Consider the following 24,345-nt stretch of genomic DNA (forward strand, 5'->3'; position numbering starts at 1 on the left):
GCTAAGAAAATGTTGCGGCATTACACATATTTGCAGATTCTGGGTATAGTAAAATAGCTCACCTTTTATATTGCCTTATAATGGAAACTCCAGCAGCTAAAACTCACTCTTTTTCAGCTCTACCGGGTCATTTACATTTCTTATATTCCTCAGAAAGGAACATAAATTATATTCCTTAGAAAGGAATGTAAATGACCCAATAAAGCTGAAAATCACAGCATGGGAACTTCATGAAGCATACCCAAGTATCAAGAGCTCAACTGATCTAGCAAAAGAGAGAAGGCAAGCAGACCAGATTAGAGAAAAAGGAATAAGAGAGAACAAATATAAGCTCAGAGAAATACAAGAGTATTTTAAATAGTCGTAACCTATGAATAATTGAAGTACCCGAAAGAGAGAGGGAGAATGGAACAAAGTTAGAAAACACACTTCAAGCTATTATTCAGGAGAACTTTCCAAATCTAGCAAGTCAGGCTAACATTCACATTCAGGAAATACAGAGAACACCACTAAGATACTCTATGAGAAGATCAAACCCCAAACACAAAATCATCAGATTCTCCAAGAAAGAAATGAAAGAAACAACAACAACAACAACAACAACAACAATGTATTAAGGGAAGTCAAAGAGAAAAAAAAAAAAGGTCATCTACAAAGGGAAGGCCATTAGAATAACAGTGAATCTCTCTGCAGAAACCTTACAAGTTAGAAGGGAATGGGAGCAAATAATCATCATTCATAAAGAAAAGAATTATTAATCCAGATTTTCATATCTGGCCAAACTAAGCTTCCTAATTGAAGGAGAAATAAAATCTTGTTCAGACAAGCAAATGCTGAGGGATTTAATTAGATCTCCCTTGCAAGAGATCCTGAAAGGATATGTGTATGCTAACTGTATAGCACTAACTATAAAAAAGGAAAAAGCAGTACCACCCACTGGAAAAACAAACAAACATAGAAACACTAAAGACACTATAAATAAGCTGAATGACTAGTGTGTAAAACACAAAGATAATATGATGAAAGGTTTCAAATTCAAATATAACAATATTAGCATTCAATATAAATAACCTAAATGGCCCAATAACAAGACACAGACTGGCAAATTGGATAAAGAGTCAAGACCCATCTGTGCACTGTATTCAGGAGACCCATCTCACTTGAAAAAACACACAAAAACAGAAAATAAAGAGATGCAGGAAAATTTACCAAGCATATGAAAAGCAAGAAAAAGCAGGGGTTGCAATCCTACTCTCCAATAAACAAACTTTAAATCAAGATCTAAAAAGACAAAGAAGGACATAACATAATGTTAAAGGGATCAGTGCAACAAGAAGAGCTAACTATTCAAAATATAGATGCTCCCAACACAGGACCACCAAGATTCATAAAACAAGTTCTTAGAGACCTTCCAAGAGAGAGTCACAAAATAATAGTGGGAGGCTTTAACATTGTACTGTCAATATTACACACATCAATGAAACGAAAATTAACATGGATATTCAGTACTTGAACTCAATTCTAGATTAAACGGACCTACAAAACTCTTCACCTCAAACCAAATGACTACACATTCTTCTCAGTGACACATGACACTTATTTTAAGATTGACTACGTAATTGGAAGTAAAACACTTCTAAGCAAATGCGAAAGAACTGAAAACATAGAATTCTTTGAGATCTTAAAGCAATCAATTTAGAACTCAGGATTAAGAAGTTCAGCCAGAATCACAAAAGTGTTTAACAACCTGCTCTCTCATGCCTCCTGGGTAAATAATAAAATTAAAACAGATATAAAAATGTTCTCTTGAATCCATGAGAATAAAGACAACTTACTAGAATCTCTGGGAAGCAACTAAAGAATGTTAAGAGGAAAATGTATGACACTAAATGGCCACATCCCAAAGTTAGAAAGCTTTCAAATCAACACCCTACTGTAACAACTAAAAGACTAGAGAAGCTAGAGAAAACTAATCCAAAAGCTAGCAGAAGAAAAAATATAACTATAATCATAGCAGAACTGACAGAGGTACACAAAAATACTTCAAAATCCAGGATCTGTTTTTATTTTTTAAAATAACATATAGATACACTGCTAGATAGACTAATAAACAAGAGATAAGAATCAAATAGACATAATAAAAAATGACAAAGGGGATATTGCCACTGACCCAACATAAATACAAACTATCATTAAGAATACTATAAAAAATGCTATGCAAATAAGCTGGAAAATCTAGAATAAATGATAAATTCCTGGACACATAGATTCTCCCATTGCTAAACCAAGAACAAGTCAAATCCCTGAATAGACCAATAACAGGTTCTAAAATTGAGGCAGTAATTAATAGCCTACCCGTCCCATAAAAAAGCCCAGGACCAAATGAATTTACAATCAAATTATACTGGATGTACAAGGAGGAGCTGGTACCATTCCTTCTGTCACTATTCCAAACCAAGGAAAAGGAGGCATTTCTCCCTAACTCGTTTTGTGAGGCCAGCATCACCTTGATACCAAAATCTGGTAGACACAACTAAAATGGAAAACTTTACACCAGTATTTCTGATGAATATAGATGTGAAAATACTCAGTAAAACATTGGCAAAATATATACAGCAACACATCAAAAACATATCCTCGATGATCATCTCAGCTTCAGTCCTGGGATATAAGGCTGGTTCAACATATTCAAATCAATAAATGCAATCCATCATGTAAACAGAACCAGTGGCAAAAACCACATGATTATTTCAATAGATTGAGAAAAGAGCTTTGATAAAATTCAAAATTCCTTCATGTTAAATACTCTCAGTGAACTAGGTATTGATGGAACATATCTCAAAATAAAAAGAGCTATTAATGGAAATCAATCCCATAGCTTATATCATACTGAATGGGCACAGCTGGAAGCATTCCCTTTGAAAACCAGTGTAAGACAAAGATGCCCTTTCTCACTATTCCTATTCAACATAATATTAGAAGTTCTTGTCAGGGCAATCAGGCAAGAGAAATAAATCAATGTTATTCAAATAGGAAAAGAGGAAGTCAAAATGTCTCAGTTTGCAGACAACATTATTCTATATTTAGAAAACCCCATTTTCTTAGCCAAAAAACTCCTTAAGTTGATAAGCAAATTTTGCACTCTCAGGATACAAAATCAAGCTGCAAAAATCTCAAACATGTCTATACAACCAAAATAGACAAGCAGAGAGCCAAATCGAGAATGAACTTCCACTCACAATTACTACAATGAGAATAAAATACCTAGGAATACAGATATCAAGGGACGTGAAGGATACTTCCAAAGAGAACTACAAAACATTGCTGCTAAAGAAAATAAGAGAGGACACAAACAAATGGAAAATCATTTTATTCTCATGAATAGGAAGAGTTTATATCACAAAAATGGATATACTTCACAAAGTAATTTGTAGATTCAATGCTATTCTTATGAAACTGCCATTGACTTTTTTTTTTACAGAATTAGGGTGAAAAAAAAACCTTTAAAATGCGTATGGAACCAAAAAAAAAGACCTTGTATAGCCAAGACAATCCTAAATGAAAAGTAAAGCTGAAGGCATCATGCTACCTGATTTCAAACTATACTAAAAGGCTAAAGTAACCAAAACAACATTGGTGCTGATACCAAAACAGACACCACAAGCAGAACAGACACCACAGAAATAACACCACACGTCTACCACAATCTGATCTTCAACAAAACTGACAAAAGCAATCAAAATGGAAAAAAATTCGTATTTAATAAATGGTGCTGGGAAAACTGGTTAGCTATGTGCAGAAAACATAAACTGGACCATTTCTTCACATCTTATACAAAAATCAACTCAAGGTGAATTAAAAGCTTAAGTGAAAAAACCAAAAACCATAGAAGAAAACCTATGCAATACCGTTCAGGACATAGGCAGAGACTTCATAATGAATATATATATATATATCTTAGTGAGTAAGACATTAAATAGAACTTAATTACATCATATTTACAGGAATTGTGGTACTAACTTTGTTCTTTGCAGTAGGACTATGTACTGTCACACCCTCTGAGTAAAATACAGAACAAAGTGTCTCATTTGCCATAATCTTTGGCTTAGTTATGATTCTTATAGCAAGAATACTAGTCACACATATGAGATAAACATGAAGATTTTGTTACTATCAAGTTTACTAACATCCACTGCTAGATGTAGCAATGCCTCACATTCTTTGTCCCTTGCAGAATCAGCCATTGCCTGTCTATACAACAAGACTGATTGCTGGGTTTGCTCTGGATGATTTTCTCAGTTTAATAACACCAAAACAGGTGTTTAATCACACATGGTCCTTCCCAAACATACATACAAATGAACACCTGGACCCTTGTATAATATTGGGTAATGGCAATAATATGCAAATTTGTGGATCAACAGAGAATATCTGGATAAGTAACCCCTGTAAGGAGAGTTGTCTCAGATACCAGCTGGAATATCCTGTGTCCTTGATCTTTTAACTATCTATTTGCCAAAATGATTTTTCCTACAAAGCATATAAAGTTCCAAATGGAACTGTGGATTATTATAATAAATAGAAATATCATGCTAAAAATACTTCCATTAGATGTAGGAATGGTGACCTTATATGGCCTGGACTAACCATAACTGGAGTCCTCATAAACCACAATACAGAACCATTCCTTCAGGGAAGAGGGTTTTACTTTGTTTGTGTCTGCTGTGTATACTTAGGCACCAAAGAGAAAGGTGTGCTATAGCACCAATGGTTTCCAATTATTTTTTTAATACTATTGATGTGATAGCATCTTGGGGTGACATCCCCAATTTGGGCTCTTTCTTAAGAGTGCATTTTCTCTTACATACCAAAGCAGGAGATTGTTGTCTCTAAACCATCATATGGAGATTTAACAAAGAGAGAGAGGATTGCAGAGGAGATTCACATGAAAATACTATGTTAGAAAAACAAGGACTAGGGTATGCAGTAGACAGAGGCCTATTTTGATTTGTTGATATTCGCCTTTTTGAAATGTCATTGCTTAGTAGTTCTTTTTTTTTATTTGTAATTTTTTATTTATTTGCTTTTAAGTTCTGGGTTACATCTAAAGAACATGCAGGTTTGTGACAAAGGTATACATGTGCCTAAGTGGTTTTCTACACCTATGAATTCAATATCTAGGTTTTAACCCCCACATTCATTAGGTATTTATTCTAATGTTCTCCCTCACTTTGCACCTCACCCCTGGATAGGCCCCAGTGTGTAATGTTACCCTTCCTGTATCCGTGTGTTCTCATTGGTTAAGTCCCACTTTTGAGTGAGAGCAAGCAGTGTTTGTTTTTCTGTTTCTGTGTTAGTTTGCTGAAAATGGTTGTTTCCAGCTTCATCTATATCCCTGCAAAGAATATGAAGTCATTCTTTTTTATGACTGCATAGTATTCCACAATGTATATGTGCCATATTTTTTACCCAGTCTATTGTAGATGGGCATTTGGGTTGGTTCCAAGTCTTTGTATTGTAAACAGTGCAGCAATAAACATACATGTGCATGTATCTTAATAGTAGAATGGTTTATAATTCTTTTGTTATATACCCAGTAACGAGATTGCTGGATCAAATTGTATTTCTAGTTGTAGATCCTTTAGGAATCACCACTCTTCCTTCTGCAATGGTTGAACCAATTTACAATCCCACAGTGTATGGGTTTCTATTTTTCCACAGCCTCCCCAGGATCTGTTGTATCCTGACTTTTTAATAATCGCCATACTAACTGGAATGAGATGGTATCTCATTGTGGTTTTGATTTGTATTTATCTAATGATCAATTATTAAGAGCTTTTTTCCTTACAGTTGTTAGCTTCATAAATGTCTTCTTTTGAGAGGTATCTGTTCATATTCTTTGTTCAATTTTTGGTGGCCTTGTGTGTGTGTGTGTCTTTTTTCTTGAAAATTTATTTAAGTTCCTTGTAGATTCTCCCTATTAGGTGCTTTTAAGGTGGTTAGATTGCAAAAATGTTCTCCCATTCTGTAGGTTGCCTGTTCACTCTGATGATAGTTTCTTTTGCTGTGCAGAAGCTCTTTAGTATGTTTAGATTCCATTTGTCAATGTTGATTTTTGTTGTTATTGCGCTTGGTGTGGGGTCTCTCCTGCATACCCTGACACAACGATGGATGAATAAAGTATACTGACACACAAATACTCTGCTTTGTCTGTCTATCTGAGCATCTGGGCCACTTAGTCACAGACACAGCCTTGATTAATCAGTGATACTTGAATTTATTCAGTAAAGTTTAATTGACAAAGGTCAGGAGTAAACAATACTAGAAGGTAATTGATGTTGCAAACTTCCTGAGTAGAAAGCAATTAAGAACCCACAGTAGACCAAATGTCAGTATTAGGACCAATTGAGGAAACAAACTAGTTAGGTAAACTACTCTACCTTCCTTTGTACCCACGTTAAGCTATTTACTCCAGCTAGTTGTGTCTAGGTAAAGATTAGGTTTTCTTCAGCCATGAATGTATCCTGAGACTTTTGTAAAAACCTTCAGACCTTCAATGGTTTGTGGCTTATAATTTTCCCCACCATCCTGATTGAGCACCCCCAGTTCCCCTTTTATGTTTTCTGCATCAGATCTTTTGGATTGGAGAATGCAGGTAAGTGCAGCAACTAATCTGTTAGGTGTGGCGGTCAGTGCTCTTTTTCCAGCTTTGCATCCTAGAATTAGCAAATAACATAAAACAATCATAAGTACAATTATCCACATTTCTTTTCCAGTCAAAGAGTGACCCCCAGTGGTGGGGGTTCTAATCAGGAGAAATGCTCTTGCACACCCTTCCATATGGCTGTTTGCTGGATGTATAGCTCTATGGTGTGAAGAAATTCTAAAATGTATATATTGCTTTATGTCTGCTATTAAATTGTCATAAAAATTTCCTCAGAGGTGTTGTTTTACCCCATATCAACTATGTATTGACAGATTCCATGCTAGAGAAGTGACACAGATATGTTTATGTTCCCAGTCACAGTTTAATTACTTTTGGAATTCCAGTGCATGTTGTCATTCACCTACATATTCTAAAGCAGCCTTGAGGGCTTGCAGACACACAATTTTTTTGATCTATACCTTATTAGACATATTTTTGGCCACATTATCTACAAAGACAGGTCTTTGTTCTGACTCAGTAATAGATGCAACAGCAACACTAGCAGTTGACAGGATGAGTGTGACTGAGACTATAACAGCTATAAATGTAACTATGAATCTTTTGTGTCTGACCTGGGACAGACAACGTTCTAAGATGGCAAGGGCAGAGTAACCTTGCCATTCACATGTGAGATTGACTGGTAGAAATACCTCAGATTGTCTCCTTAATAACATGACATTAGTAATTTTAAATTAGATATATTGTGATTAGTGATACATGAGGGAAATCAAGGCTGTCCCTGCACCTGGGTCACCCATGGAATTTTGTGATGTAATGGAAATGTTAGTTTCCATAAAAAAAAAATATGGATTGATAATGCAAATCAGGCAATGATCAGTGTAATTATGGATAAAGGTTATAGTATAGTTGCAACTGGAATTACAACATGTCTCATGAGAGGTGTTAAGAAAGTTGCTAGGCTGTCCCAGGAGTCATAAGTTGCCTTGGGGTGGCATGGACTTTACTTGGGGTCTGGGGTATCCCATCCCCACATAGGCCCAAATCATAGGGGAATGGGGTGTGGCTATGAAACTGTGAATCATGCTATGATGGATGAAGGCATTAGTAAGGCTGTCCTGAAACCAGCTGTGGGGGTTCCAGTCTGAGATGTTATAATTTTGTGATAGATCTCTGAGCAAAAGAGAAGTCCATTACTTTCCCCACATTGTTCTTTAGCACAGGAAAGAGTATTTGGAAAGTGGCATTGATTGCATTGCCCAGTTTGAGGCTACTTACAGCTAAGTGTGTTAAGGCAAAATTTCCTTTGCCATGATGTAGTCATACTTGTTTTTGTGCAGGTACACAGTAAAGGTTAGAGCCTTTATAACTTATAGTCAGTGGTAGAATAGTGGAGTGATATGTAGCGTTATCTGACACCTTAGTCCAATGTGTGCAATTATTGAGGGATCCCACTTGGGGTAAATCTATCCCTCCTAGCCAAGCAGTCACATTATTATAGGCTGGGAAGGGAGTGTCTGCCCAGGTGACAGGGTTAAAGAAAGGCAGGTCTAAAATATAAGCCCAATAGAGTGTAGCAGGTACAGGTTGCGGATAAAGTGAGAGCACAGAAAGGATTAATACCATACATGAGTTGCTATGTACAAAAGAAAGCATAGCAAGAAACAAATGATCTGGAGTTAATGGTGTCTGTGTCCAGAGCAGGATTCTTTCAGCCTCTTGTGTTGTCCTCTTCAGCATTCCCTAGGTAACATCTGACACTTGTGTCATTCATGGAAGCCACATTGCCTGGGGCTACAAGTATTGAAGGGTTAGTTCCTTCAGCCCTGGTACCAGATTGGGTCCTAGCCATGCTATGGTATGATTTGATGTGTCATGGTGGAATTGAAAAAGAACCTGAGAGGGTGTGGACACAAGCATACCTCTTCTCCATGTTAATAAACTACCTGGACCACAGCATAAATTATTAGGTTCTAGTCCTCTAGGGTTAACACCAGTGGAAGGAGTGGAACATACCTGTGAGTTGGCAATCTGGGTATTGCAGGATAATTTGTTTAGCTAGTCTGTGGGTATGTTGAAATTGCTTAAATAAGTTTCTTCAGTTTGGGTGAAAAAATTGATGTGATTGAATGGCTTGGCAAAGGAGTGATGTCATAACTTCAAGGTCTGCTAAATTATTGTCATAAGCCAAAGGGCCAGGTAGTGAGCTGTGGTCTTGAGTATGTGTAATAAAAATAGGATGTGTATATTGATTTAACAAATGCTAAAGTCAGAGAAAAAGAGCACACAAGAAAGGTTCCCGAGTGGACTTAATTAGGGCTGCTCAAAGTTCTGCAATAAATAGAGTATTGCTCTAATTGAATGAGTGTGCAGACTCATAATATTTATAAACTGAGTGAAAAAAGTTTCCAAGGCTAGTATCAGAGCCCCAATCTCAGTTCTCTGGGTTCTACTAAACCCAGATCAAGTGACTGAATTTTGTATTCTCCACCAGACTGCTGCTTTTCTGTGTTTAGCAGACCCATCAGTAAACAGTGTGAATGCATTAGGTATAGGGGAGTGAACTGTTTTTGTGGACAAAATTACCAGTATATGAGGTAAGAAATGAAGGACTCTATCAGCAGGAAGTATGAGCTCTATTTTTTGTATGTAATCAGAGAAGACTATTTGCAGATCTATCAATAAGGGCCATAATGCTTAGAATTGCTTTTTACTTGTAGGAATCCTGATGACATCAGATTATAACCCAGCAACTGATTGCATCATTTGCGGCCTGAATAGATGACTTCAGTAATTAATGGAATATAAGGAGATATTGTTTTGGTGCCAGTATGTGAGCAAAATTCCATTCTAGGAAGTGTAGCTCAGGGGCAATTTGTCCTATTAACCATGTAGAGGAGTGTTTCATGGGAAAGATAAACAGCTGAACTGAAAATCCTGCATCTATGTAATCTAGTTACCTCAGAGAGATGGTTAGTTCTATTTCTTCAATTTCTCTTTTTGCTACAGTGGTTAAATATCTGGGAGAATCTAGGGCTGAATTGACCTTTAAGATAGAAAACAGGTTTTGTAATTTATCAGTAGAAATCCCCAAAGTGGTGCAGGGCCAATTAATGACTCCAGTAATTTTTGATAATTATTTAAGGTGTGTAAGTTGTTAGTATTTAGTTGTTAGTATTTAATTTGAGCTTTTGAAGTCTTATTGACCCAAGAAGTATCTAAGATATTTCCAAGAAGAAAACATCTGCACTTTCTCAGGCACAATGTTTAAACCTCTTAGCTGTATGTTCTTTGCAACAGGGAAATAAAAATTTAAAATTACTTGCTCCATTTGGGGATGCTAGAATAATACCATCCATAAAATGATTAATCTTAAAATCAGGAAATTCTTGTCTGCTGGGGATCAAACCTTGATTTACATGATAGTGACACCTGGTAGGATTGTTTAGCATTCCTTGAGAAGCACTATTCAATGAAATTGGCAAGCTAGCTTTTCATTATTGATAGCTGGTATTGTAAATGCAAATTTTTTTTCTGTCCTTTTCTGCTAGAGAAAGAGTATAAAAGCAATATTTTAAGTCAATAACAATTATAGGCCAATCTTAAGAAATTGTTGTGGGAGAGGGGAAGGCCCTTGATGGGGTCCCATAGGCTGTAAATTAGCATTAATAGAATGTAAGTCATACAAAATCTCAATTTCCCAGACTTTTTGTGAATGACAAAAATGGGTGAATTCCAGGAGCTGTGAGATAATTCCACATAGCCAGCCTTCATTATTCTTCAGGTAAGGCATGAGTTTTCAGTAATTTCACCCCCTTCAGAAGCCACTGTTCTACCCAAATCAGATCTTGAGAAAGTCATATCTGGGTTAGGGGAGAAATAACAACAGCTGCCCTTGTTATAAAGGGGTCTAAAGTGACCCCCGCATTGGACTAATATGTCCCATCCCACGGATTAGCAGGGATGGGCATGATTGAAGGTTGTAGAACTGTCTTTATTCCCTCAGATCTCAGCATGTTGTGGGGTGTATGTGTGCTCTGCTTGGCTGTGTATGTTGGTGTGTCCAATAAGACAGTAAAATTCTTATTTCCAATATTTAAGGTAATAATGGGTCTCTGATCAATGATTAATTGAATCTAATATCTCCTGTGGCTCCTATGCTTGCAAATCTTCCCCTTCCCCTTTCTTTTCTGTGGGCACTGGGGACCCAGTATGTTAAAAATCATTAACTGAGCTATCTTGGATCTAGGGGAAAGAATATGCTGACTTTTACATTCCATCACATCCAATATTTCATCCTGATAATCACTATCAATTATCCCAGTGAGGACATTAATTCTTTTACTAGATAAGTTAGACTGACCTATGACTAATATCACTGTTCCTGGAGGCAGTAGGCCCCAGACCCCGGTCACAATACTTTTAGGGTCTTCCCCCTCTTTTAGCACCATTTCATTGGGGCAGAGTAAGTCCAGTCCTGTGCTCCCAGTGGTAGCTGCTCTAAGAGAGAGAACTGTGGGATTTCCACACGACCAATGGAAGCTGCTGGCATTTCCCCAGTTGGGAGTGGGGTCTGGGGCTAGTCCCTTGTGAAGTTTCCCAACTGCTTTCTTATGGGGTTACTGTTTTTATCAAATTTAGACCTGTGCTGCTTTGTCCAGTACTTCCCCTTCTTACACTGGGGACATATAGAAGGGGATTCGTTCCCTGAGTTACCTTGGTCTCTACTATTGGGCATTCATTCTTCATGTGTCCTAGCTCTCTACATAGAAAACAATTTTGGCTTCTCTCCGTTTTCGCTTTAGGAGGCCTTAATGCAATAGACAATATTTTGGCTTTGTGTGTTTCAGTTCTTACTAGCTGACAAGCTCATATTAGCTCCCTGACTGTGGTTACCATTTCTCTGATTGCCTGCATTGCCTGCTGTCAATCTACATTAGTGTTTCCAAAAGCCAATTGCAGCAATAAGATATCAGCAGGCTGGGCATGACTAATTTGTCTCTTAATTGTCTGGGTTAACCAATTGATAAACTCAACAAACGGCTCCTGAGGCCCTTGTTGAACATTTACAAAAGATACCTGCTAAACTCTGCTTTTGAGAATTCAGTCCCAAGCTCTGAGAACAACACAGAGAGACGTAAGTATAGACCTGGGGATCAAAATTTTGTTGTTGCACATTGGAATGAGGACCCCGCCTCCCACTGGGACTTATCAACTGTTATATTTTGCCCTGATGCCTGAATATGTTTGGCTTGTTGTTTGCACAACTCATAACATTCTGCTTTCCAGAGGAGGTATTGACTAGACTCCAGAGTTGTTTTGACCATCATTAACCAGTCCCATAGGGTCATATGGAAGTGGTCTGCCAATACCTCAATAATTCCTTTCATAAATGGGATAGTGACTCCATTTTCTTTAATGCTTTTTCTTAGCTCTTTATAAGCATTAAAATAAAATGGTTCATGTACCTGATTGCTGTGTCAGTCTTACATTACTGAGCAGGCTAAGAGCTCCCCTTTGAATGTGGCTAAGACAAGGTCCTATAGCTGGAGCACATTTCTTGTTTTTTTCCTACTTATTGGAGGAATGGAGCTCAGGTAAAACTTTCATTTCCTCTTTGTTATTTTGGCCTGGTGATAGGGGGGTTGAGGGAAAAGGCAGTAAAGCAGGTGAGGTTTCCTTCTTCTTCCCCTTTTTAGGCTCCTCTCTGTATAATTGGACTATGCCATCTGTACTAAAGCACACAGTGTAACAATGATGCTGGGACCTATTGCCCTTGTTCATAATGTTGTTTACGATTTCTCCCTACTTGTTCCAAGAGTTCTACATCTAGCATTCCTTCTTTTGGGAACACTGGATTATGTGAGATAAGAGTCTGCATTAGGTCCCTTAACTGAGCCTGTGAAACTCATGCTCAACTAGCCTCCTAAGTAACTGTTTCAGTACTTTTATATGCTTTTTCTGTTGACAACTTTCACTGTTGTCCCATGATGAAAGCTTAGAGTGATCAATCCCCCCAAAACTTGAAAATCCCAAGTGGGCACAAATGACTTACTGAATACTCACGGACCACACAGTTTCTTTTTTTCTTTCATTTTCAGGGGTCTGTCATGCTTCCTTTGCAGCATTCCTCACATGGGGGTACCAACTATGGGGGTCTGTCCTGCAAACCCTGACCTGTTAATGGATGAATAATGTACACTGACATGCTTTGCAAGTCCAGCTGAGCATGTGGGCCACTTAGTGGCAGCTGTGGCCTTGAGCATTCAGTGAGATTTGTATTTATTCAGTAAAGATTAATTGACAAAGGTCATGAGCAAACAACACTAGTAGGCAATTGACATTGTGAAGTTCCTGAGTAGACAGCAACAAAACACCCATGGTTGATAAAAGTTTAGTCTTAGGATCACATGGGTAAACAAGCTGGTTAGGTAAATTATTCTGCTTTTCTTTTTATCCACTTTAAGCTATTTGCTCAAGGTAAGAGTTAGGTTGCCTTCAGCCATGACTTCATCCTGAGATTTTTTCAAAAATCTTCATGTTTTCCAAGAAGGTATGTGGCTTATAATTTTCCCCATCATCCTGCCTGAACCCCCACACAAAGTCTTTTCCCATGCCTATGTCTTGAAATGATATTGCCTAGGTTTTCTTCTAGAGATTTTATGGTTTCAGGTTTTACACTGAAGTCTTCAATCCATTTTGAGTGAATTATTATATAAAGTGAAGGAAGAAGTCCAATTTCAGTTTTCTGAATATGGCTACCCTGTTTTCCCAGTATCATTCATTAAATAGGAAATTCTTTTTCCATTGCTGGTTTTTGTCAGGTTTGTTAAAGATCAGATAGTTTGTAGATGTGTGCTGCTATTTCTAAGGCCTCTGTTCTGTTTCATGGTGCCAGTACCATTCTGCTTTGGTTACTGTATCCTTGTATTGAGTTCAAATGGTGGTAGCATGATGCCTCGAATTTTGTTCTCTTGCTTAGTATTTTCTTGTCTATATGAGCTGTTTTTTGGTTCTACATGAAATTTAAAGTACTTTTTTATTCAAATTGTGCAAAGAAAGTCTCTAGTAACTTGATGAGAAAGAATTGAATCTATCACTTTGGGCTATTTTCATGATATTTATTCTTCCTATCCATGAACATGATTTTTTAAAATCTGTTTGTGTCCTCTTTTACTTTCCTTGCACAGTGGCTTGCAGTTCTCCTTGATGGAGTCCTTCACTTCCCTTGTAAGTTGTATTCTTAGGTATTTCATTACCCTTGTATCAATTTTTAATGGTAGTTCTTTGATGCTTTGTTTCTCTGTTTATCTATTATAGGTGTTTAGACATGTGTATGATTTTTTAACATTGATTTTGTACCTCAAGATTTGCTCTATTTGCTTATAAGCTTAAAAAGTTTTTCAGCTGAGTCGATGGGGTTTTCTAAATATACAACCATGTCATCTGCAAACAATTTGACTTCCTATATTCCTACTTGGATATCCTTTATTTCAGTCTCTTTGCTAATTGTCATGGCCAGAGCTTCCAATGCTATGCTGAATAGGAGTGGTGAAAGAGAGCATCCTTTTCTTGTGCTGGTTTTCAAAGGGAAAGCTTCCAGACTTTGTAATTTCAGTATAATGATGGCTATGGGATTGTCATAAATATCTCTCATTATTTTGAGATATGTTTCATCAATACCTGGTTTATTGAGAGTTTTTTAGCATGAAGGGGTGTTGAATTTTATCAAATGCTTTCATCTATTGAAATAATCATATGACTTTTGTCATAAGTTCTGTTTATTTGATGGATAACATTTATTGATTTGCATATGTCAAACAAGTCTTGCATCCTAGCAATGAAGTAAACATGATCATTTTGGATAAGCTTTTTGATGTGGTACTGGATCCAGTTTTTCAGCATTTTATTGAGAATTTTTGTATTGATATTTATCATGGATATTGTCCTGATCTGCCAGGTTTTGGTATAAGGATGATGCTGACCTCATAAAATGAGATATGGAGGAGTCCCTTTGTTTTCCATTGTTTTGAACAGTTTCAGAAGGAATGGTACCAGCTTCACATTGTACCTCTGCTAGAATTCAGCTGTGAATCCTCCTGGTCCTGGATTTTTGTTGTTGTTGTTGTTATTCAGTAGGCTATTAATTACTACCTCAATTACAGAACCTGTTATTGATCTATTCAGAGATTTGACTTCTTCCTGAATTAGTCTTGGCAGACTGTATATGTCTAAGAATTTATTCACGTCTTCTAAATTTTCTAGTTTATTTGAATGCAAGTCTTTACAGTATTTGCTGATGGTAGTTTGTATTTCTGTTGGGTCAGTGCTAATATCTCCCTTTTTCATTTTTATTGTGTCTATTTGATTTTTCTCTGTTTTATTTCTTCTTATTCTAGCTAGTGGTCTATATATTTTGCTAGTCTTCTCAAAAAAAAATCCTGGATTTATTTTTTTTCAAGTTTCTGTGAGTGTGTGTGGATGTGTGTCTGCTTCAGTTCTCTCTAATACTAGTGATTTCTGGTCTTCTCCTAGGTTTTGAATTTCTTTTGCTTCTCTAGTTCTTTTAATTGTGATGTTTGGGTGTCAAGTTCAGATTTTTCCAGCTTTCTGATGTAGACATTTAGTGCTATAAATTTATCTCTTAACACTCCTTTAGGCATGTCCAAGAGATTCTGTTTCATTGTCTCTTTGTCCTCATTGCTTTCAAATAATTTCATTTCTGCCTTAATTTCATTATTTATCCAGTAGTCACTCAGGTGCTGCTTGTTCAATGTCCATGTAGTTGTGCAGATTTTTTCATTTGTTTGTTTGTTTGTTTTTGAGACAGAACCTCACTCGCATGATCTTGGCTCACTGAAAGCTCTGCCTCAAGGATTCATGCCACTCTCGCGCCTCAGCTCCTGAGTAGCTGGGACTGCAGGTGCCCATCATCATGCCTGGCTTAATATTTGTATTTTTAGTAGAGACTGTGTTTCACCATGTTAGCCATTATGGTCTCGATCTTCTGACCTTGTGATCCACCCACCTCAGCCTCTTAAAGTGTTGGGATTACAGGTGTGAGCCACTGAGCCTGGACAGTTGTGCAGTTTTAAGTGAGTTTCCTAATTGTGAGATCTAATTGATTGCACTGTGGTTTGAGAGACTCTTTGTTATGATTTCTATTGTTTTGTATTTGCTGAGGAGTGTTTTACTTCCAATTACTTCTTAAGTTTTAGAAAAGATGCTTCATGGTGCTGAGAATAATGTATATCAGTTGATTTGTGGAAGAAAATTCTGAAGTTGTCTGTTAGGTCCCCTTGGTTCAGAACTGAGTTCAAATTCTGAATATCCTTGTTAATTTTCTTTCTCATTGGTCTAATATTGACTGTGGGGTGTTAAATTCACCCACTATTATTTTTTGAAAGTCTGTCTCTTCAAAGGTCTCTAAGAACTTGTTTTATGAATGTTGGTCCTCCTGCATTGGGTGCATACATATTTAGAATAGTTATTTCTTCTTGTTTCATTGATCCCTTTACCATAATGTAATGTTCTTCTTTGTCTTTTTTAATCTTTGAAAAAGTCTGTTTTATCAGAGACTAGAATTGCAATCCTTCCTTTTTTGCTTTCCATTTACTTGGCAAATATTCCTCATTCCTTTATTTTGAGCCTTTGTGTGTCTTTCCAAGTGAGATGGGTCACCTGATTACAACACACAAATAGGTTTTGCCTTTTTATCCAATTTTCCAGTCTGTGTCTTCTAATCAGGGCATTTGGGCATTTACATTTAAGGTTGATATTGTTATGTGTGAATTTGATTCTGTCATCATGATACTAGCTGGTTATTTTGCACATTAGTTGAAAGTTTCTTTTAGTGTCATTGGTCTTTATATTTCGGTGTGCTTTTGCAGTGACTGGTACTTTCCATATTTAATGTTTCCTTCAGGAACTCTTGTAAGGCAGGCCTGGTGGTGACAAGGTTGCTCAGCATTTGCTTGTCCGGAAAGAATTTTATTTAGCTTGGTTGATATGAAATTCTGAGTTGAAAATTCTATACCTTAAGAATTTTGAATATTGGCCCCCACCCTGTTCTGACTTGTAGTGTTTCCATAGAAATATCCACTATTAATCTGATGAGCTTCCCTTTCTATGTACCCTGACCTTTCTTTCTTGCTGCTCTTAACATTTTTTCCTTCATTTCAACCTTGGACAATCTGATGATTTTATATCTTGAGGTTGCTCTTCTTCAGGTTTATCTTACTTCTGTTCTCTCTAATGGGAGAGAAGATGACTATCATAGTTAGACTGTGTGCAATAGGTTAGGGCTAGGGTTAGGGTCTGTGTTAGTCAGCAGAAGTTTTACATCACAGAAGATAACACTTCTGTATATTATGTATTGCCCTTGAATGGTACAGAGACTCATAAAAATGTCTAAAACACAGATGAGATGATAACTCATATTTGCACATCAACACAACCCTACTCTCATTGGCATTATGATATAGGTGGGCCAAGCACTGAGATGATGTGACTTTTCTGCCTGAGCCCTGCAGTCAAGGGAATTGTAAAATATTAATGGGTACAGAACCTAGGTGATAGACTTTTCTCTCCCATTTGTGCCCTGCCCACAAAAAAGATTATGACAAAAATTTCTGGATACAGAATATAGGTGTTGTGACTCTCCTGCCAGAGTTTTTTTTCACAGGGGTCATTGTTACATATCTCTGAGCTCACAACCTATATGGTGTGACTCTCATTTCTTGCCCACACCCACATGGGAAATTGTGACATATTATTGGGCTCAGTCCGAAGGTAATGCGACTCTCCTCTTTTGCTGAGCTTTGCCCACAAAGGGAATTGTGACATATTGCTGGGTCCAACACTTATTTGATGTAAATCTCTTCCCTGGAAACAACAACTTGATTATGTGACTCCCTCTCCTCTCAGTGGCATATGATGCTGAGTACACACCATATATGATTTGGGCTACTGCATACACACTGAATACAACACCACATAGAACACTGAGCATTGGTACACATGAATGAAACAGGGATAGCAGGCACTGAAAAAGACATTAGACCAAGTGTACCTGTCACCAGCTCCTCCTCATCCTCCTGCCTCAGGAAAAAGTGCCACTGGAGACTGAAAGTGAAAGTCTGGTCCCAGTGTCTCCAGGAAGCACCTCACACCACCCACATCCTTAGCAGCTTCTACCAGTATCTCTGGGTGGGAGGAAGGTGGTGGAACTTGCAGGAATCTCCAGAGAATGGCAAGGACCTGTGGAGGTGACAGCCTCACTGGCAGGGTTTCTGGCAGCCCAGGAAGACCAATGAAACTCTGACCCTGACCTAGGAACAAGCTCTGCCCACTGCTCCCATACTAGCACACCTCCTTCTGCACCCAAAACTCTTTTCCTCCTGCCAACACACACCCGTGACTGGGCTCCCCACCAGCTCTAACTGCACACAGCATGGGGCTGACAGGAGGTGCTCATGCAAAACCCACAGCTTACCTCTTGAGCACGCCCCAGTGCAGTCCTCTGGTAACCCCATACCGGTGCTTTTTCTGCAGCATCCCCAAGGTGAAGGGGTGCTAAGTGGGCCATCAGCAGGCCCTACAATTGTCTTTGCAGGCTTCACAAGCCCATCTTGTCACCCACACAGCTCCTTAGCAGCATGGAGTGTTTACGATTAGGTGGGCAACTCTCAGCACTCTCTGGTACCACTTCTTCAGAGGCCATGACAAGGCAGACTCCACAGTGCTGGTAGTTCCATCTCCATGTATGCTTGTTTCCTGTGCTGTCACCACAACCAAGCTCTCCTCACCATTATTCTTGAGAACTCAGGGAGAAGAAATGGAAAAATCAGCTAGGTAAGACTCAGGCTACAGAAGAGACCTTCTGAAATGTCACAGCAATAGGTAAAAATAAAGTATCCTAGGAAAAAAACTAAGGCTGCACCTTCAGAGATAAGCAGACAAGGTCTGGCACATAAGTCCTTTCTTTTTATAATTAGGAAGCTCACAGGAAAATGTTTTCTCCAATTATCAGGCATACACTTTGTGGGAACTTGCACAGGCAGGAGGGGTGCTTACTTAAAAAACCCACAGTTAAACAAACAAAAAAGACACTTTGTGCTTGCCTAGAGACATACCCAAAGGTGCATAAAATAAAGGGAGTTGTAGAAACATCTTTACTGATAAGAGAAATTACGCAAACTGCTATAGAGATGGAAGATGTTTCTTATAAAGCTTGTGAATTCAGCTGTAACCCAGCAATCCACTCAGACACCCCTCTTTCTGTGGAGAACTTTCTTCTTTTGCTTATTAACCTTTGCTCCCATCTCACCCTGTGTCCCTTTCCTTAATTTTCTTGAATGTAGGACAAAAAAAAAAAAAAAAAAAGAAAACACAGGGACTAGTTCAGGCAATGAGAAACCACTACATTAAGGCACATTGGTAAGACTGCAATATATTCTCTGATTTATTTTTATCTCGCCTAAATCCCTATATAAGAGGTCTGGAGACTTTTGACCTACAAATTATAAATTTTCATGAGATGGGTTTTATTTGACCAAATATATTGTGACTTACTTTCCAATATGACTCTAGCATAACATTTGGTGACAAAGGAAAAAAGTGTTTATATATATGTGTGTGTGTGTGTGTGTGTGTGTGTTATTCTAAATAACATATATATATATTTGAGATGGAGTCTTGCTCTGTCACCCAGGCAGGAGTACAGTGGCATGACCTTGGATCACTGCAAACTCCACCTCCCATGTGCAAGCAATTCCCCTGCCTCAGCTTCCTGAGTATCTGGGTTTACAGGTGCCCACCACCGCACTTGACTAATTTTGTATTTTTTTGTAGAGACAGGGTTTCAGCATGTTGGCCAGGCTGGCCTCAGACTATGCCCTGGTGGTCTGCTTGCCTCAGCCTCCTAGAGTGCTGGGAATACAGGTGTGAGCCACTGCACCTGGTTAAAGTCATAATATTTTACCGAAAACATGTTTCTCTGTCGTATTTTGAAATAGCCCTACAACACTGTTCTTTGTGGGGAAAAATTTGCATTTGTAATGAATGTCTGTTAACATCGCTAGATAATTTTCTTCCAGTCTCCCTCAATCCTAAAGAGATTAAGAGACTAAGGGTCTATCACCTTTTAAAGATCTATAGAGGAAACATTTGTCTGGTATTGTCACTGAGAGCAGCAACTGTAAGACCTCAAGAGAAACTTGGTTTCCAAAATCTTTTATCCTAAGCTGAACATTTTCTTTCTATTGTTCTCAGGTCTTTAGATAAACTCAACAAATTGCCAACCATAAAATATTTAAAGTTACCTATAATCTGGAAGCACCTACCTGAATCCTGCTTTGACCTGTCCTGCCGTTCTGAACAAAACCAATGTATTTCTTAAATATATTTGATTGGTGTCTCATGCCTCTAAAATGAATAAAACCAAACTGCACCAAACATCTTGGGCACATGTTCTCAGGACCTCCTGAGGGCTGTGTCATAGGCCATGCTCACTCATATTTGACTCAAAACAAATCTCTTCAAGTATTTTAGAGAGTTTGACTCTTAGATATGCTCCAGCTCCACCACCTGTTGCCCCCAGGGTATTGACTTCTTTCCTCTGGCCAGATTCCCTGGGGCTTTTGGTGGGTAATGGTTGTGGGTGGGCACATGTTTAGGCTGTCTCTTCCTTCTTGATACTCTCCTCATTCTTTTTCAGCTTCCCTTACCCTGACACCATGACCAGCTGGTTGGAAAGGCTCCAGGCTTGCTTGCAATACTCTACCTCAGAGAACAGAGGTATGGTGCCTGGGTGACGGGGGCAAGAAGGTTGGGTGCCAGGTGCCACAGGCATGATGATGGCCTGTAGGCTGTGGAACCCCATCAGTCACACTTACTGTGTCTCCCTCTGGCACCTGTGCCTGTGGGACTGGAGCCAGTGGCAGGAAGTTGGGCAACACTGCTAGGAAAATTGGGTCCAAGGGAGGCCTCCACAGACACTCACATGGTGATACTCCAAGGGGCAGCAACTGTTCCTACTGAATCTTCAGACCACCCAAGACCGCTCACTGACAGAGTTTATTGCATCAGTAAAGATTCTTGTGGCTGGTGATGGGGTAGGAAAGTGACAACTGGGCCAGGCAGTGCACGAGAGGCTCCAGAGCTGAAGGCCAGACTTTTGTGCCATGAGCCAGCTGGTGATAGCCTTTGCTCCATCTGTGCATGCTGCTCTGACCTTCCCCACCTTCTGTCCTTCCTGCCTATCTAAACTTTGTTTCAGCATATTTCTCGGTCTCCACAACTGCACTTCACACGTGTTAAAACTATGTAGGTATGAGCGTGCTGGAGCCAGGAGCTGATAATAAGGCTGAGGTATGAGGGGGTCATTGTCAGGTGCCAGCTGCCACTCAGCCCTGGTAAACCTGGTGCCTGCCCCAGGCTCATGAAATCAGAATGGGAAAGTCTGAGAAGTGTGAATGCTTTTGTTAACAACATTGTTTAGGTCATTCTACCATCATTTAAATCCTGTCATCAAAAAGAATGATACTGTGAGAGGCCTGTGAACAAGAGCAAACTCATCTAGAATAGGAGCTGGGTAAAATGAGGTTGAGACCTACTAGGCTGCATTTCCACATTGTAAAGGCATTCTAGGTCACAGACGAGATAGGAGTTCCACAAAAATTACCAGTCATAAAGACCTTGCTGATAAAACAGGTTGCAATAAAGAAGCTGGCTAAATCTTATCAAAACCAAGACAGTCACGAGAATGATCTATGTTTGTCCTCAATGCTAAACTCCCACCAGCACCATGACAGCTAACAGATGCCATGGCAACATCAGGCTATTATCCTATATGGACTATAATGCAGAGGCATAAATAATCAAACCCTTGTTTAGCATATAATCAAGAAATAACCATTAAAAAAATGGGCAAGCAGCAGCCATTTGATCTACTATGTAGTAGCCATTTTTTATGTTCCTTTACATTCCTAATAAACTTGCTTTGTCTGGGCATCATGACTCACACTTGTAATCCTAGAACTTTAGGAGGCCAAGGCAGATGTGTCACCGGAAGTTGGGAGTTCAAAACCAGGGCCAGACTGGCCAGCATGGCAAAATCCGATGTCTACTAAAAAATACAAAACTTAGCTGGAAACCCAGGTACTTGGGAAGCTGAGGTAGGAGAATCAGTTGATCCTGGGAGGTGGAGGTTATAGTAAGTAGAGATCATGTCATTGCACTCCAGCCTGGGTGACAAAGTAAGAATCTGTAAAAAATAAAGTTAAATAAACAAACAAACAAACTTGTTTTCACTTTATGCACTTGCCTTCAATTGTTTCTTGTGTGAGATTCAAGAACACTCTCTTGGGGTCTAGAATACACTAAGTTCCTCCTTTCACCTCTGTGAAAACAGGACTGTGAAGAGAACAGGACTGCTCATCATCAGCATGGCAAAAAACACTGCAGACTTGCATGAGGGAAGGTAGGTTATCTTTCATGGTGAGTAATCCTAGAACTAATTAGTGATGATTTTTTAAAACCATGGTTTAAGAATGGCTCAAAAATAAGCATATATTTATAGTATTCACCCGTTTTTCCTAGCGACCATTTTCTACTGGGAGTCATAGGAACACTTATCAGCAGAGTCCTCTCATCTCTTGGACTAGGAATTTAAAACTGGTTTCAGGTTCCAATGGCCACACTATAGTAAAATATAGTGTCATTATAATAGTTTTATTGTATTGTTAGTGTTACTAATCTCTCATTGTGCCTTACTTATAAATTAAACTTTATTATAGGCATGTTCGTATAGAAGAAAACTGTGTGAATAAGGTTCAGTACTATCCCAGGTTTCAGGTATCTATCTATTGGGCTTTTCGGCATGTGCCCACTGTCTGAAAATCATTAGATTGAGACTTGTTGAAATTTTGGGATTGTGATCCAATTTATCAATCTCTTTTTATAGGAGATCTCTAAGATTAAATTAGAATTTAGAAACTGGTGGTACTTCAATAGATCTATGATAAACACTAATCATATCATACAATATTTGAAATCATTCACAGACCTCATTCTGATAGATCCTGAAAAAAATTTATCTCGAAGAACATCACAAAATAATTTTAATTTATTTTAAGAAAAAATACATATTATTAAAATTTACTAGAGAAGTTCAAGAGTGTCAGAAGAAAAGAAAGCCATGCCTGCTTTGAATGTTGGGCCAAGAGTTCCAACAATTAAGAACTTTAAGTTAATTACCTTTAAAACTCTGTTACTTCATCTGCAAACCAGAGGACTGCATGGTTCTCTATATTTTACAGAAGCCACCCCTGTAAGACGGCATCATATCTGTACAAAAGGAAGCTTACCTTTGGGAAAGAAATGGCTGTGTAACTCTACATTTCTCTCCAATTATATATTTGTGACAACTTTTCAAATATTATACCCAGACGCCATCTCTCACTCAACCTAACAAAAGTTTAATGACTTGTCCTGAATTCCTTTTTGATTTTGCCTAGAATGACTCTTTGCTCTATTTTCCAAATGAGATGGTATTTATCCAGGAATATAAATGCCAGTGTTCCTCCCCACAAAAAACACAAAGGCTGTGGATAATTTACAAAAGAAGAAATATGAACAATTAATAAATATTCAAATTCACTAGTAATAAAATGACACATTAAAATGATATAACATTTTTTTCTTCAAATGTCAGAATTATTTTCCTATAATAATGGTACTGAGGGTTAGCAAAATGAACACTCTTATACACTGCTGGTAGGAACTTGGATTGATACTAACTCTTTTGAAATGCATACCAAGAGGTTTTTAAAACACTTTGACATATTTCATTTGTCCCTCAGCTGAATAAATATGAATGTGTGCAGCTGGGGGCCAGTAGTTTGATGGGAGGCAGTCCAGAAGACCAAAGTAGTTATTTTCATACAGTCTAAGTCATAATATGAATTTATCTAGTAGATTGTGAAAACAGGCAAAGGTCTAAGATAGGGAAAAAAGACGGTATATAATAGCTAAGGAAAAGCTCCAGGAATGCAGATAAACAGCATATCATATAAAAAGTAGTGAAGAGTAACTGTTACATTATGGTATGATTACTACTTTGAATGAATGAAGTAATCAGATTAATTTCAGTGAGACTTGGCAGCACATTTAGGGGAACTCAGAAACATATAACATTTTCTCTAAAGTAATAGTAACTGCATTTTTAAGTTTGGATAATGGTTTTTATTAAGAAGTTACCTTTGTAAAGTAAGAAAAACTGTACAACTAAAAATAAAATACTAACAAACTAGAAAATATATATGTAAGAAATAAGAACTAGGGTAATAGTCTTTAAATATATATATATAAAAAAAAGATGTCACATCAGTAAAATAAATGGCAACATTACTCCCCCCAGAAAAGAAGAAAGCCATGGATAATTTACAAAAAGAAGAAGTGTAAAATATTAATAAACACTGACAAATATACAAATTTACTAGTAAAATGATGCATTAAAACAGCATAACATTGCTTTTTCCCAAATGACAGTATAATTTTCTAGTGATAATGCTATTGAGAGAAAAATGAACACTCTTATACACTGTTGGTAGGAAACTGGTTGGATATTAACTCTTTTGAAATACATACCAAGAGGCTTACAAAAATCTATGTCTTTGACC

Source organism: Macaca fascicularis, chromosome Y, assembly GCF_037993035.2.
Source record: "Macaca fascicularis isolate 582-1 chromosome Y, T2T-MFA8v1.1".
Lineage (NCBI taxonomy): Eukaryota > Metazoa > Chordata > Mammalia > Primates > Cercopithecidae > Macaca > Macaca fascicularis.